The sequence below is a fragment of the Lactuca virosa genome, chromosome 5 (genome assembly GCF_052849685.1).
Source record: "Lactuca virosa cultivar CGN04683 chromosome 5, Lactuca_virosa_CGN04683_v6, whole genome shotgun sequence".
In the NCBI taxonomy this organism is placed as follows: domain Eukaryota; kingdom Viridiplantae; phylum Streptophyta; class Magnoliopsida; order Asterales; family Asteraceae; genus Lactuca; species Lactuca virosa.
The window spans coordinates 58729201-58742729 of record NC_136430.1 but is presented as its reverse complement, the minus strand read 5'-3'; positions in this window follow the sequence as shown (position 1 = coordinate 58742729).

Here is a 13529-nt window from a genome sequence, read left to right as displayed (position 1 = left end):
GAAAAAAGGATAAAACTGTCCTACGAAGTTTCTAGGGTTTGTCCATTTAGTCCTTAAAGTATTTTCGTTGCTTTATGAGAGCATAAACTCATTTTTGTCGGGTCTATTGGGTCCCTTTGGAAGAATTGATAGGGTAAACTGGTTACCCCTTGCCACATAAGCAATTCTTATGACCCCACTTTCCTTGTCAGGTATGAAATAAATAATCTTCCCTTTGTTCTTTAAATACCCAAAAATTGGAACTTACAATTGAATTTGTTGACTTTGAGTTTGGTAATGGATCTACATCAAGTTCAATCATCACCACACATGGTGTCCCAGATCTTCGAGAAAGCTTCCACAATCATGTCACGATGAAATCTTGAATTCAATGATAAGAAACACAGTAAAAGCTGTTGGAGATCAGTCTGAAAAAATGTTGACAAGTTTTAGGGTCAAATGTGCTTTATTCTGTAAATGAAAACACAAAGAACTCTTAATCACAATGTAGTGAAACGAAAATGAAATTCAATTTTGGCAAAGTCAAATCCATGAACAAGCTTCGACAAGACCTTCAAGAGAATGATGTCTAACATGATGATGATGTTAAGGTCCTGATAAATCAGAACGATGATGAGGGATTCCAGAATCATTATCGAAAAATAGAAGGACGCACAATTCTTCTTCCAATAAACCCATAACACTTGTGTTTCCATCACAATAAACCTATAATACTCCAAACATGGGCGGAGCCAATAGGGGGGTTGTCGGATGCTTGGCCCCCCTAATTTCTCAAATAAAGCATTAATTGTAGCATAGTGCATAAATCCCTCGAATAGTTAGAAGCCCGCATCTTCTGTTACAAATTTTGTACTTTAGTAGTGTTCAACCCCTCTCATTCTTTCTTAAATGCAATTACTATACAAAAAAATAGAAGGTATGACAATTATGTCTAAAATTAAGTCTCACATTTATTAACTAACTAACTAGGTTATACACACATATATTTTAATTGTTGGATTGCTTTGGTTTATTTATTTTAATTCATGTTTATACATTGGTATCTTAATTGTAAATCGATATAGCTAGTAGTTTTTTTTTCCACACATAAAAGTTATATATGATTTCTATTTTATGAAACAAAGACAAACACAATTAAGATAACTAATGGATGAAAATCGGTTCTTATAATCGTTTAAAAACATTTTTTTTGACCGAAAATTGTTTAAAAAATTTGAAGATTGATTATTGCAAAGATCAATGTAGCCCATATCTAAACGATTTTTTTCTTTATCAATTTTACAGACTAAATTATGTTATTCAGATATAAAAATATTTTAATATATTATTACGATGTAAGTCCCCCTTATCCTAAAATCCTAACTCCGTCCCTGACTCAAAAGCTTCGATTGTGTGTTCATTACAACAAACCCTAAAAATCAAAACCTATAAAAGCATAATGGAAGCTTTCAAGCACCATAAAATTTTTGATTGTGTGTTCATCGAAGATTCGATTGTGTGTTCATCACAACAAACTTAAAACATAGAAAACTCAAAAGCTTTAACTGTCGGTCATCACATACCGACACACCTCGTAAGCCAGATCTTCGAGTGATTCAAATTGCTTGATCGGAATAACTTTGACGGGGATCAAAGACCGTTTGAGGATCGAATACCGACACACCTCGTAAGCCAGATCTTCTCGAGTGTCGTAGCCTACGAAGATCCTAAACGATTTCTTCTGTTCACCATAGTTGAACACAGAAACCCCATTGTCGTTGTTGGTGATGGAAGATTCCACCGACATAGCAATCGGAAATCAAAATTCACAGCTGTAAACATTGGAAACTATGGGAAATGAATCTCAATACAAAAACAGAAATTAGGGATGGAAGAGTGTAATACGATCAAAAATTTTGTTGTTTCTCTTTCCTAATTAAATATAGGATGAAGAGGGTGAGGTGGATTTAGGTTAATTATTTTTCGTTAAAAAAAATCAATGTTGTATATTGAACCAGTTATTTCAAGTTAAGGGGACCAAATAAGCAAGTCACATCCATTTTATTCCCTTAAAAAGCAAGAAATTAAGTTAAGGGACTGATTCGATTAAAATGCAATACATTATCATTTTCCCAAAATATAATTTCAAAATATAGTAAGAAACTCAAATTATAAATTATAATATACCAATAATTTAAGTTTAGAACTAGGAAGGTTGAATACTATTATAAGAAAATTATTTGATGGAAAAAAAATATAAATATGACATAATAGTCAAACATAAAAACTCTATCTCCGATAAAGGCTTATTCTACAACTTGCTTTATCTTATGTAAACATAATAAATTGATTTGCATTTAGAGAACAATCGAAAACATTTTTTATTACGAGAACAAATTTGGACCACACAATTTTTTTAAAAAATTAAAATCATCAAATAATATTAATATAGATCAAAAAATAAGTAAAAAAAATTTAAAAAACCATTAACCAACATCACTCACCACCCAAACAACACCACCCACCACCACTGCCCGTCACCGCCAATAACCTCCACCCCCACCACCATCATCACCACCAACCACAACCACAACCACCCATCACCACCGACCACCATCACCACCCGCCAGCACCACCCCTATCACCCACCACAACCACCACCCACACCCACTGTAACACCCCGTTTATTAAATAAATAAATAAACAAATAAATAAATTAACGAATGAATCGTAGCCCTAAAATCAATAATTATATAGTCAGGTGTTGGTTTTGGGAGCCAAAAGTTATTATTCGGATTATTCGTGGGTTAAGTATAAATTCGAGACTTATTTCGTAAATATTTATGAATGTAGGGGCTCCGTGGTAATTATTGGGACTTAATTTGGAAGAAAAAGAGAGGGGAAAGTTGAATATGTCACATTTGAGAGTTGGGGGTTTAAAAAGGTAAATTGTGGATTAGTTTTGTAAAGATTTTAGAAGATGGGGGCTGTTTAGTAACAACCCGGACTTATTTTGTAAAGGAATTCAAGGGGCGGGGTTTAAATGGTAAATATTGGCCTTGTTTTGAGAGAAAAGAGGGAAGGAGGGGCGGGTCCTGTTATTATGGAAATAAGTTTATAGGGGCACCGGCTATATAACCCTTACGGGAACCCTAACCCTAGGAGCCCTTAGTAGCCACCAACCCACCTTATATCCCCTTCACCGATCGCCACCTTCCCTTCCTGACTTCCGGCGCCGCACCACCATCATCATGGAGATCGGAAACCACCAACGACCATCCCATCTTCCGGCGAGGGTGTTACCACCACTGTTACATTGCTTCTCCGACCAACGAGCCGCCATCTCCGGCGGCTAGAGCTGTTGTCGCTGTCGTGCCGCTGCTGAGCCGCCTCTCCGTGTTTCCTTCTTCTTCCGCCATGTTCTATCGACAAGGCTGTAAACTGCAATGATCGGCAACCTGCTGCTCCCATGGACCGGTCGGACTGTCGTGCTCTCCTCCGCCTTCTTCTGCCACCGCAATGTCGCCGTAGCAGCCACTCCGGGCGGCTGTTGCGGCTGGTGTTCTTCTTCAACTGCCTTGCGCCACCACGAGGGTGGATGAGGTCGGGGTGCGCTTTGGTGTTGGACTCGCGACGATCATGCTCAGGTGGTCGTGTGTTGATAGGCCGAGACTCAAGGAAACTCGCCACCACCGTGAGGTGGTGGCTGTCGATGCAAACCACCGTCTGCCGCCGCTTCTACTTCCTCCTGCCGTGTCATGTCACCACCAGCCGTCGTTGTGGTGGCTGTGAGATTGTGTGAGTGTGTGTTTCCATTTAAATATATGTTATCTCATGTGGTGTGTGTGCTAGATTATGTATGGGGTGTTTTGTCTAGCCGGAAAGTCGGGAATAACCACCGCCGCCACCGTGAGGTGGTGGCTGCCGCCACGAGCCACCGTCGGCCACCACTAGGGTGGCTGTGTGTGTGTGTGTTAGAGTAGTTAGTGTGTGTGTGTTTATTTTTGGATTAAAAGCTTTGTAATTGTAATTAGCAAAAGAGTAATGAAAAGAACCATAACCACCACCGTAAGGTGGTGGCCGCCGCCATGAGCCGCCATTGACCACCACTACCCGAGGTGGTAGTGGGTGGTGCCCCATTAGCAAAACCCTAATTGACCTAAGGAAACCCTAATGGGCTTAAAGATTTAGTTTTGAGCCTATTGGGCTATGATTGGGTAGGAAACCCTAATTAGGGTTTAGAAAACCCTAATTGTGGATATTGGGCCTTGGACTTATTGGGACCCATTTTTGGGCCATTGGGATCGGATTGTGTAATAAGCCCAACTACTCCATATCATTTATTTAGTAGAGTAAAGGACTTAATGGACTAAGCCTTAATGGGTTAAGTGAGAAAGACTTAACCCTAATTGTCATTTTATGTGAAACCCTAATTTCACTTGGGCCTTACGTTGGGCCTTTATATTGGGCTTTGGTGATTGGGCCAATAATGGGCCATTCAAGAATGATCATATGGACTAGAATATTTAGATGGGCTTTAGGGTAAGGCCCATAAGAGGGTTTGGGCCCAATTTGGAAAATTGGGCCATAGATAGGCCATAGTTTGGGCCTTGATGGTTATGAGATATTGGGCCATTAGAAATACCAAATGTTGGACTGGACTTTGGTTGGGCCTTAGATGAGGCCATGTGAAGGTTTGGGCCCAATTTGGAAAATTGGGCCATATGTTGGGCTTTGAGTCATAGTTTGACTTTTGGGCCTTTGGATTGAGCCTTGGGCTTGAGTCAATCTAAGTTAGGGGTAAAGTAGTCTTTTACCCCAAGCATGGATTTATGGATATGCGTTAGAAGCCAATTATTAATTGGGTGTTATTTTGTTGTTGACGGATTCGGGAATCTGTCATCCAGCAGCTAGGGTTTTCGTCTGCGGGACTTCAGCAGTGTGAGGTGAGTTTCCCTTCAGTAGGAACGGGTCTAAGGCACCAATGCCGGCCCGTTTAGTAGTGTAGTATACCGGGGTTAGCCCGATGCAGATTGTATGTTTCCGGACTTCGGTTCGATGTCGGCCGGGGCCCGATGCAGTGGTTTAGCTTACATGTTATATGTTTTCAGGACTTCGGTCCGATGTCGGGGCAATCCTGAGAAGTAGTTATGTATGCTTGATGTCTTCGTGATTCATACATGTTTATGATATGTGTTATATGTTCCGGACTTCGATCCGATGCCAGGGAAGCCCGATGCAGTATATGTGATTATGTTATATGTTTATGTTTATGTTATGTTCAGTTTATACCGGACTTCGGTCCGATGACGGGCGTGGCCCGATGCAGTGGGAGGGGCCCAAGTTATTCCGGACTTCGGTCCGATGTAGGGCGGGGCCCGATGCAGTGGCGGGGCCCAAGTTATTCTGGACTTCGGTCTGATTCCGGGCCGGGGCCGATGCAGTGGGCGGGGCCCAAGTTATTCCGAATTTCGGTCCGATGTCGGGCGGGGCCCGATGCAGTGGGCAAGGCCCAGTATGTTTATATGTGTTATTGTATGGTATGTGGTAGTTTGGGGAGACTCACTAAGCTTCGTGCTTACAGTTTTTAGTTTTGGTTTCAGGTACTCAATTTTCAAAAGAGGAGCTCGGGAAGATTGCAATGCACACACCATTTGTTTAGCCTGGGATGTTTATACTCTAATATATTTTGACATGTGACTTTGATACATGACTTATGATTTTTATATGATGAGGATATATATGGTTTTACTAATGGTTAAAAACGAAATTTTTGGACTGTATTTTTGGGATGTTTCACCCACATCCACCACCCATCACAACCACCCACCCACCACCCACCATTATGACCACCACCAACCACCACCCACCACCCATCACCACCACACATCACCACCACTCATCACCACCACCGATCACCACCCATCACCCACCAAAACCACCACCCACAACCATCACCCCCACCCCCACCACCCACCATAATCACCACCCACCTTTACCACCCACCCACCACCACCACCACTCCCACTCACCCACCACCACAACCCCCACCCACCCACTTCCACCACCCATCACCACTACCTGCCAAAACCACCACCACCCATCACCCACTAAGACCACTACCACCTACCACCATCACCACTGACTACCGACCACCACCCACCCACCTCCACTCATCACCCACCAAAACCACCATACACTACCACCACCACCCATCACCCCCAGTCCCACCACCGATCATCACTACCCACCACCCACCAAAACCACCCACCACCACCACCACCCCCAACCCTCCCACCTCCACCACCCATCACTGCCACATGCCAAAACCACCGCCACCCACCACCACCTACCACCATCACCACCACCCACCTCCACCACCCGTCACAACCATCCCACCTATCACCCATCAAAACCACCATACACCACCACCACCCCCACCACCACCCCCAACACCACCACCACCACCTATCATCATCACCTATCATCACCACCTGTCTACACTACCCACTATAATCACCACCTTACCACCACTCTCCACCCTACATGTCACCTCCAACACCCTTCACTGCCACCACCACCTACCACCAAACATTATCACACACCACTACTACCCATCACCACCACCCGTGATTATGTGTATATAATCACATGTGATTATGTGTATCTAATCACATATGATTTATATGTATTTAATCACAAAAATCACATGTGATTAGATACATATAATCACATGTGATTAAATGTATCTAATCATATATGATTTACAGATACAAGATTCAATTTCAAGTTTTCCATTCAATAATTTTTCTCATGTATTTAATCATATATAATTAAATACATGTTTTCCACAACCACCACAAACCAATTATAATCTATGACCCCTATCACCCACAACCACCACCACTCGTCACCACCACCCTCCCCCACCACCACCCGTCACCACCACCCTCCCCCACCTCCACCACCACTATACCCACCATACTCCAACACCCATCTCCACCATACCACCACTACCCACTACCTGCAACCATATATGATTAAATACATATAATCACATAAATCATGTGTGATTATATGTATTTACTCACATAAATCACATGTGATTAGATAGATATAATCACATATGATTAAATGTATCTAATCATATATGATTTATAGATACAAGATTCATTTTCATGTTTTCTATTCAATAATTTTTCTCATGTTATTAATCATATATGATTATATGTATTTAATAACATATGATTAATGTGGACAAGGATTTGTTTTTCATTTTTTTATTCAATGGTCGTTCTCTTGTATATAATCACATGTGATTATATGTATCTAAGCATATATGATTTATATAGACAAATTTCTTTTTTGTCCATATAAACAGATATGATTAGATACATATAATCACATGTGGTTAGATGTATTTAATCATATATGATTAAAGTTTACAAAAAACAATTATTGAATCGAGAACGCGATAATGAATCTCGCGTACTTAAATCATATGTGATTCGATACATATAATCACATGTGATTATATGTTTTTAATCAAATATGATTGATGTGGATAATATTTATTTTTGCAGTTTCGATTCAATGATCGGTCTCTTGTATTTAATCATATGTGATTATATGTATATAATCACATATGATTTTAGGTGTACAAGATTCATTTTTGCATTCTCGATTCAATATTTTTGCTCATGTATTTAATCACATGCGATTATACATAAAATCACATGTGATTAAATACACAAGAACAACTATTGAATCGACAAAAATGGAAATTAATTGTGTCCACATAAATCATATGTGATTAGATTCATATAATCACATATGATTAGATGTTTTTAATAAAATACGATTAATATGGATAAAGATTTGTTTTCGTGTTTTTTATTCAATATTTGTTATCGTGTATATAATCACATGTGATTATATGTATTTAATTACATATGATTTATATACACAAGATTTATTTTTATCCATATAAATCATATGTGATCAGAAGGCATAGAGTTAAAGAATTGGAACCCACATGTTCAACTTTATGCATTCTTGTCGAAGTGCTTTTTCAACCTGTATTTAAATTTTTGCAGATTGTTCATATAGTATAAAGTAAATATTACCTAGAAAGTCCATTTTGTAACTTTAGATAGAATCATCAATGAAATGAAATATTAGTCTTGTATATTTCTCTTTTGTTGTTGTTAGTCGTGACTACATGAATTCAAGTAAAGTGTAACATCCCATTTATTAAATAAATAAATGGATAAAGATTAATAAATGAATAGTAGCCCTAAATCTGTAATAAATTTACAGTGTTAGTCATAAGGAGCTAAATGACATAATTTCTAGAAATTGGGGTCTTTATTGTAACAAAGTTTGGGAAGCAAGGGCTAAAGAGTAAAATGGGGATTTAAATTGTAATGCTTAGAGAAGGAAGGGATGAATATGTCATAAGTTAGATTTTTGGGGGCTAAGTGCAATTTCCGGATTGATTTGTAAAGATTTCAGAAGTCAGGGGGTGTTTGGCAAATATTGGACTTAAATTGTAAAAAATCTGGAAGGCTGAGGGTTGTATGGTAAATTATGGATTTAATTTGAAAGGGATTTCAGAAGTCAGGGTATAACTGGTAAATATTGGAGTTAAGTTCAAAATAATTCGGGAAGGAGAGACCGATTGTGTCAACATGTGATGAAGTTTCATATGGAGTCGGGGTATATTGTAACATCCCCAAATTTCGAGGAAAAAATTTTCATTTTTAATTAAGTAATTCATAAAACAGTTCACCAAAACATTGTCAATATTACATCAACTTATAATAACCATAATGTCGTGTCTCAAAACCATATCATCAGAAGTAATGAAAATCAGAGTACAATCCCAGAAACTCAATGCGGAAACCATGTGTGTGTGATGCGCTGCTACACCGCCGGCTCCTTCCCCTTAGACGAAGAGGTACCTAAAACCAAAACTAAAAGTGTAAGCACGAAGCTTAGTGAGTTCCTCTATCATACCCATACATAAATAATACATGACCCTCGGTATCTTTCAACCGGTAACTGTCAAGCATAACCAGGAGCTGGACTCGCCCTCGGTATCTTTCAACCGGTAACCGGGAACTACCCTCCCCTTCGGTATCTTTCAACCGGTATCTGGGAATTACCCTCCCCTTCGGTATCTTTCAACCGGTAACCAGGGACTATTTCACCCCTCCTACTGCTAACACATAATAAACACAATAAGCATAACAATCATAACCATGTCAAGCACAGTAAGCATAACACATATCAAGTCCCAAATAATTATCACAAAGACAATCATCTAACCAGTACTCTTACTTGTGGGCCGGCATTGTGGCCGTAAACCCACCCTTACTAGGAGAAGACTCACCTCAAAGTCGTGTAGTGTCCGCACTATCCTCGGCGTGAAAACCGACTCTCCTCGACTCCTCAATTCCTACATGACAACCCCATCCAAGTTATCAACTTGTACTGGCAACCCTAACCAGGGTCAACTCAAATCCGGTCAAAGTCAACTTTGGTTAAAGTCAACATACAGTTGACTTGACTCGCCGAGTTGGTCTACCAACTCGTCGAGTTCCTACTTCTCTAACCCAAACCAATCCCCGTCTCTACTCGTCGAGTCTAGCAAGAACTCGACGGGTTCTTCTTCAATCATACCATCGGGGCCATCTTCATCCGACTCACCGAGTTCGACCTTGAACTCCTCGAGTTCATCTCCCTCATAAGAATGTGTCCAGTCTATGACTCGTCGAGTTGTATGAATAACTCGTCGAGTCCATCTTCAAAGATTGGAAGATTGCCTTGGACTCGTCGAGTCTGCTCAAACACTCGTCGAGGCCCACTATTCCCAAGGCTATAATCTCGTCCATCTTTGTTGAGTCCTTCTCTAGACTCAACAAGACCCCCAAAACAGCAAGCTTTGGAGAACCACTACCCGACTCGTCGAGTCCCAAGAACAACTCGCTGAGTCCACTAAAGTCCATGTCCATAAACTCGATTTATGTCAAGCTCATCTCATCCAAAGGGTAGATCTGACCTCCTAGGGTCGATATAGCACGTAAAGCCACGAACTTTACATCCATGCATGGGTCTTTTAGCCCTAAGGACTACAAATGATGTCTAAAAGATGCATGGGGCTCTCATGGCCATAAAGCTGGCACCTTTATGCCATGAGACCCCTCCAATGACCAAGATCTGAAGTCAATACTCCTTATAGCACTTGACAACCCGAAAATGGCTTAGAAAGCCCTAAATATACCCAAAATCCAAGCCCTAAAGATGAATAAACACATGGAAGATCGAGGCAGGAGCTTTTTACCTTAAATGAGTTGGAAATGGAACACAATCTCTGGATCTCCAAGCTCCAACTTGAACTCCCAAGCTCCTTTCCCCTTCTCAAGCTTCACAATCCACCAAAATGCACCAAAATGGCCTTAGAATACTCAAACAAGGCTAGGGTTTCGATATGATGTCTTCTGGGAGTATAAGGGTCGATGGAGGCTGAGATAAGTTGTTTAAATAGGGTGCAAGCCCTCAAATTTAGGGTTTCACTCAAACAACACCTACTCGTCGAGTCGGTCTCCCGACTCGTCGAGTAGGTCACTTAAACTCCCCGCGGATCACGACTCTACTCGAAGAGTTGGGCCACCAACTCGTCGAGTCCCAGAGAAAAATACATGAAATTCTTGAATTAAATACGTACCAGGAATCAGGTGTTACAAATCTCCCCAACTTATTTTAGACTTCGTCCTCGAAGTCTGCTGCTGAGTCCAGAGAAAGCTCGGGGTAGTGCTCCCTCATCTCGTCCTCCGGCTCCCAGGTCCATTCCGAGCCCTTGCGGTGCTGCCACTGCACCTTTACCAGCTCCACTCTCTTGTTCCTCAGATCCTTCGACTTCCTATCAATGATCGCCACTGGCCGCTCGATATAGTTCAGGCTATCATCCACCTGAATATCCTCTAAAGGTACCACTGCTGAATCGTCCACGAGACACTTCCGCAACTGGGAGACGTGAAAAGTGCTATGAATCTGACTGAGTTCGGCTGGCAGGTCCAGCCTATAAGCCACCTTGCCCACCCGGGCTACAACCCTGAAAGGTCCAATATACATGGGGCCCAGCTTGCCCCGCTTCCTGAATCGAATGACGCCCTTCCAAGGCGACACCTTCAGGAGTACCATATCCCCGACCTGGAACTCCAGGTCCGATCGACGCTTGTCGGCATAACTTTTCTGCCGACTCTGAGCAGTCTGAAGCCTGCTCCGAGCCTGTTGGATCCTCTTTGTAGTCTTGAGTACCACTTCGGTGCTCCCCGTGACCCTCTGTCCAACCTCACCCCAGCATATCGGGGTCCTGCACTTCCTCCCATACAACATCTCGAAAGGAGGACAGTCAATACTCGCATGATAGCTATTATTATAGGAGAACTCGGCCAAAGGAAGGTAAGTATCCCAACTACCTCCGAAGTCAAAAACACATGCCCGCAACATGTCATCCAGAGTCTGGATGGTCCGCTCACTCTGACCATCCGTCTGCGGGTGAAAAGCAGTGTTGAAATGCAGACGAGTACCCAACTCGTCGTGAAACTTCTTCCATAATCTGGAAGTAAACCGCACGTCCCTGTCGGAAATCACCGAGACCGGCACCCCGTGTCGCGCCACTACCTCCCTGATATAGATATCGGCCAACCTTTCGGCCGAAATGCTCTCCTGAATCAGAATAAAATGGGCGCTCTTGGTCAATCGATCAACGATGACCCAAATTGAATCCACCCCTCGCGCGGTCCTGGGAAGCTTCGTGATTAAATCCATAGTAGTATCTTCCTATTTCCACATGGGAATGTCCAACGGCTGCGTCTTGCCGTGCGGCCTCTGGTGCTCGGCCTTGACCTTCCTGCGGGTCAGGCATCTCTCAACAAACCAGGCTACGTCCCTCTTCATGCAGGGCTACCAATAGTCAGGACGAAGATCCCTCTACATCTTCGTCGCTCCGGGATGAATAGTAAACCTGGATTTTTGCGCCTCCTCCATCAATACCTGGCGCACACCCCCATGATATGGGACCCACACTCTACGGTGTAGCGTCAACAATCCACGGTTGTCATAATCAAAGGAGGAAACCTGACCCACAATACGCTCGCTCTTACGGTGTTCCTCCTACTGGGCCTCCCGAATCCGCTCCTATAGCGGAGTCACAACCGTCATCCTCATACAAATATCCCTGATCGGCTCTGCCTTGCGGCTAAGCATGCCGGCTACGACATTGGCCTTCCCCGGGTGGTAGAGGATCTCACAATCATAATCCTTCACCACATCGAGCCACCGACGCTGCCTCATATTCAGATTTGGTTGATCCATGAGATACCTCAGGCTCTTGTGGTCCGTGTAAATGGTACAACGAACCCCGTAGAGGTAATGACGCCAAATATTGAGGGCGAAAACAACAGCCCCCAGCTCCAAATCATGTGTCAGATAGTTCACCTCGTGAGGCTTCAGCTGCCTCGAAGCGTAAGCGATGACATGCCCTCTCTGCATCAATACCGCGCCCAAACCCGAGATGGACGCATCGCAATATACTACAAAATCCTCCATGCCCTTCGGCAGGGCTAAGATTGGTGCCTCGCACAATCTCTGTCTCAATGTCTCAAATGCGGCCTGCTGCTCAGGCCCCCAGCGAAAGACCACGGCTTTCCTTGTCAACCGGGTCAGGGGCACAACTATCTTGGAGAAGTCCTGAATGAATCTCCGATAATAGCCTGCCAGCCCCAGAAAGCTCTGAATCTCATATGGAGACCTCGGAACCTCCCATCTCATCACGGCCTCCACCTTGGTCGGGTCGACCGAAATCTCGTTCTGGTTGACAAGGTGCCCAATAAACTACACCTCGCGCAACCATAACTCACACTTGGAGAACTTAGCATACAAGCTCTCCCTCCTCAAAGTATCCAGAACCTCTCGCAAGTTCTCCTCATGCTGCTCTCGCGTCTTGGAATAAACCAAGATGTCATCGATGAAAACTATCACAGACCGATCCAACATCGGTCTGCACACACGGTTCATGAGATCCATGAATGCGGCAGGAGCATTGGTGAGCCCAAAGGGCATCACCACAAACTCATAGTGACCATAACGCGTCCGAAAGGCAGTCTTCTGCACATCCTCCTCTCTGACCCTCATCTGATGATAGCCTGAACGCAAATCAATATTGGAGAACCAAGATGCTCCCTGCAGTTGGTCAAAGAGGTCATCAATCATCGGGAGTGGGTAACGGTTCTTTACCGTTACCTTATTCAGCTCCCGGTAATCTATACACATCCGATGCGACCCGTCCTTCTTCTTCACAAACAGAATCGGGGCTCCCCAGGGTGAACTGCTTGGCCTAATGAATCCCTTGTCTAACAGCTCCTGCAGCTGTGTAGACAACTCCTGCATCTCAGGAGGAGCCAACCGATACGGTGCCTTGGCTATCGGAGCCGCACCAGGGACTAGGTCAATTCTGAACTCCACTTTCCTCTCCGGAGGTATCC